The sequence below is a fragment of the Dermacentor andersoni genome, chromosome 2, assembly GCF_023375885.2.
Source record: "Dermacentor andersoni chromosome 2, qqDerAnde1_hic_scaffold, whole genome shotgun sequence".
Classification (NCBI taxonomy): Eukaryota; Metazoa; Arthropoda; class Arachnida; order Ixodida; family Ixodidae; genus Dermacentor; species Dermacentor andersoni.
Genome location: NC_092815.1, coordinates 66,728,306 through 66,733,094, shown reverse-complemented (window position 1 = coordinate 66,733,094; position 4,789 = coordinate 66,728,306).

Here is a 4,789-nt window from a genome sequence, read left to right as displayed (position 1 = left end):
GTCCATATTAATGTTGTATGCTTCCATGACTTCTCTTTTTCTTTGGCTGCTACTTTTCAGCAGCATTACCGTCTTGTGGAAGTTAGCCTTGTACTTGCATGAAGCTCAATGAGTGGCTATGTACTCTGGTTCTTGTATCAGACTACAGTTGTAACGATGTTCTCGCATTCTGTCATTTACGCACCTGCCTGCTTGGCCCACGAGTTTGCGAAGTTTTGCGAAGAGGCAGGCGTCCAGAAGCTGGAAAAGGCACTCAGAGCAAGTAAGGGTTTAACCTTGACACCATCCTTCTTCGCAAAAACCTACAAAACAGGAACTCCTTTCAGAGCGATTGTGGAAGACATTGGAACCTGGCAGAGTACTGGCTGTACCTCCAAAACAATTGGTTAAGCTTAAGGTCAAGGATCCTTTCCTGATCACAAATTCTGAAGAAGTTGTAGCTTTTCTGAGGATCAGCGAGCCCTTACGTGATTTTTCTGTGGACGTCACGGACATGTTTTACCAGCTCCCACAGGAAGTTGCCATCATGGTAGTTGAAGAGGGCATTGACTCATATGATGTAACATTCTAGAACCAATGTGGAACCATGGCACGTCGAACAAGTTTATCGACCTCCTGCACATCCACTAAGAGTCCCTGTTTCTGTGCTGCAATGACAAGACCTACCTGCAAAAAGATGGCATTTGCTTGGTTCCCTGATCGCCCCTGTTCTCTGTGAACTGTTCCTGGACAGAGGAAACTGGAAGCTGGCAGAGCCGCTAAAAAAATTAGAGGTAACCAGGTGTTTCAGGTGCGTAGGTGACCTCCTTGTCTATCTACCTGCAGCAAACTTTACTGAGGGCTGTAAGGACGAGGTGCTCAGGCTGTTCCACTATGATCACAGCGGGCTTCAGTTTACATTCGAACTGCCGCGCGAGGATTGCTTTCAATTTCTAGATCTGAATTTAACCTTTGACAAGCAGCACACATGCTGGACCTACAAGACAAGAAGTAAAAAAAGAATTTGGCTGTATGACTCGGGGCACTAAAAAATATTGAAGAGAACTGTTGCCACTGCGTGCCTGATGCAGGCTTTTCGTTTGTTGTCAACTATAAGCCCGGACGTCTGCACAAGGACGCTGACTGCCTTTCTCGTCACCCCGTGGATGCCCCTGATCCTGCTGCGCATGATCCCGTGACCTGCGTGATGGCTTTTACTGACATGACCGACATGCGCGCTGAACAACAACGCGACGAATCCTTACAGCCCATCATCGCCGGAGTGCAATCTGGCAGCACTGACGCCACGTGCCGCATGTTAGTTCTGCACGACGGCATCCTCTACCGCCGCAATATCAACCCTGACGACCCTGAGTTGCTCCTTGTCCTTCCTCGTCATCTGCGATCTGTCGCTCTCGAAAAACTTCACGATTCACCGACGGCGGGACACCTTGACATTTTGCCTACATACGACCGCGTACGATGCCGGTTCTTCTGGCCGGGTCTCTACCGCTCCGTGCGTCGTTATCTCGCAACTTGCGAATTGTGTCAATGCCGGAAGAAACCTCCCCAGCCACCTTTCGGACGACTCCATCCAAATGAAGTTCCCTCTGAACCGTTCTTTCGCGTAGGCCTTGACCTGCTTGGCCCTTTTCCGACGACAACTAGAGGGAATAAGTGGATCGCCGTCGCTACTGATTACGCGACACGCTACGTGATAACAAAGGCGTTGCCGACTAGTTGGGCAAAAGACGTCGCCGATTTTCTCCTCCACGACGTCATTCTCCACCACGGTGCACCTCGACAGTTACTTACAGACCACGGCCGCTCGTTCTTGTCTAGAGTTGTCGACGACCTCCTCCGCCCTTGTGCCACTGAGCAGAAGCTGTCCAACGCCTACCACCAACAAACTAACGGTCTTACGGAACGTCTAAACCAAACAATCGCACAGATACTGTCGATGTACGTCTCCAACAATCACCGCGGCTGGGACGCCACGCTGGCCTACGTGACGTTCGCGTATAACTCGTCCCGACATGACACGACAGGATATTCACCCTTTTATCTTTTGTATGGTCGCGACCCCACATTGCCGTTTGACACCATCCTCCCTTTTGTGCCACATGTTGCAACTGAGTACGCTCGTGAAGTCATCGATCGCGCTCACATGGCACGTCAAGTCGCCCGATCTCGTTTATTAGCCTCGCAGCATACGCAAAAAGAACGTTATGACCGGTGCCATCGCGATGTTACGTTCGCGCCAGGTGCTTGGGTGCTCCTTTGGTCACCATGTCGTCGGGTTGGCCTCTCCCAGAAACTACTCTCTCTCGCTACACAGGGCTTTACGAAGTCCTACGTCAAGTTAGCCATGTAAATTACGCGATTGCGCCACTACAGTTGATGCATCCTCAAGTCCAACGCCTGTTCACGTCGTCCACGTTTCGCGGCTCAAGCCATACTTCGCTCGCAATTCTTCGCCTACCAGGCGCCGAGACGGCGCTTCACCACCCGGGGGTCCTGTTACGAAAGGATGAAAGAAGAGAGGAATAAGAAGATCGCGGGGCGCTGGCTACTGCGTGTTGTTGGTGTTAGCCATCTTAACTACTCTGACTCATTTTGTATATATATTGTAAATACAATCTTCTATACTCCCAACATCCCCGTAACAATATTTTCACAAACAACGGTTAAATTTGTTAATTTTCGCTTTTCATTCCTGTCTGGCTGTTGCCTATGCTCTCTCCCTTAGTAGATCGCTTAATTTCTCAACTTCTTGGACTCTTGTTTCCAGTTGCCAATTTTGCACGAAAAGTGTCGTTAAGGGAAAAACTAGACGAGGTAACGGCCGGGTGACAGTCATATTGCTTATGTGTTTAACGGTTATTGCAGGGTTTGATGATGAACGCTGTTTCGCATTATTTTATTTTCCCCCTTATCTAACCCATATCGCGGTTATATGGTTCCGAGGATCTGCCAGTATCGCGACGAGCCGTACGTCACTCGAATAAATAAGGAAGCAAAAGAAAAAGTTAAACGCAACTGGCGTTTTCTCCGGCCGCAGCTCGTTCCACGAGCATACCGACCAGCTGACTACGAGCCGAAGCCCTTTCCTGGTCTCTGGATCAGTCTAAACAAAGAAGGTTGAACTAAAGAAGCAACAGGGATGCGCATGACCGTTGAATACATGGTGACAACTGAACGAATCTCGAGTTAATCGCTCGGGAACCGAATCGATGAGAAAACTGGCCTTCGCACCCCAGGAGATGCCGATAACTACCGCCATCCAAAAGGAGTGAAAAAGGCAACAAAATGTTGACCGCCGAATAACTGTCTTTGTCTAAAGATTGATTTGGCGGTGCTTTAGGAATGTGTCTGAGGAGTGGTGGGGGGGGGGGGGGGGGGGGGCGGGGAGGGGGCGAGGTATGCCGATTAATTTCGGGTGGGGGGGATCCCCCCCCTCATTGGTACGTGCCTGGTGTCCGATTCGGTTTTTGAATCGAATAGTGACTGTTCTTAAATATGAATATTTTTTGAATACTCGCAGAATATTTCAACACATCAACCGTGCCTCAATAAACATAAAATTAGAGCAAAGTTACAGTAAATTTTCACTCCTGCGGGCATATTATAGATATAGAGGGTGCTCAAAGTTAGACTTGCCGTGTTAAAAAAGAATGCGAAGAGGAGTACACAGAAGCCATTTGTCTACCTAGGTTATGCGGCCAGGCAGTAGCAAACTGTGAGGATAATTGTCGTCGTAATGTCAGTATTTAATTAAATTCGATATTTAACTTTCTATTTACTGCAGTTAGCATGTATGTTGATACTGAAAACTCAGAGGCGGTGCGATTTGGTGACTATTCCATTTTTTACAATTTTAGTAGCGCGCCTGTGTCCTGAGATATGCAAGTCTGAAATTTCAGCCCAAGCCGTCTAATTACGCATGCGAGGATCCTCCCTATAGTGTGGCGCAGCTGTTGCGTATGGCGCTCGATCCGTCTGACAAGAATGTGGGGGGATAGGCGACTGTGATTACTTTTCGTTTTCGGCCAGCGTTTCCGTTCTTGGCCAGCGAAACCGAAGAATGCCTGTGCGGGCGACATTGGACGAGCCCTGTTTCTTTGAGAAATTGCTAGTAGAGTGGGTGACAAGACGTCGCGCCACTTAAGACTTCGTATGCCTCAGGTGCAGTGATACTGCTCTGCCTCTTTTTAGTAATAGGATGCTTTGTTTGCAGATTGCTTGAAATTAATGCCATTTCACAAGACAAAGCGACAGCGTCAGCTGCCATACAGCACATTATTAACCACTAAAGATTCCAGGGCGCCTTGCACAAGCGTAAAGAGAATTTACGACCCTGTATTGTCAGCGCTTAGGAAACGTGGGTTAATGGCCCATATTTTCTATGTTATCTTTTTAAAATTAGAACGCATCTACCAGTCCTCATGACGGAGCATGAAATTGTGCCCACGTAGTCAAATTCATATTTATTTAGTTACACACAGGTCTGATTCCGGCATTACTTCGGAAGAAGTGGGAAAACAACAACAACAACAACAACAAGTACATTGTAATTAGATGGGCTGCTTAGAAACAAAACATACACACACTTTAGAAATTTGCTTCAAATATACCATTGCTTACACAATATGAGTTTCGAGTGATATGAAATCTTACTCAACTTAGAATTATGATAATCGCCAAGAAATGTTCGAAATGCTTGCCTTCCGCCGCAACACACTACATGAACTGCTCGCGCATCGAGTCGACAACTCCGCGCAGCATTTCCGGGTCGATGCTTCTTCAGGCG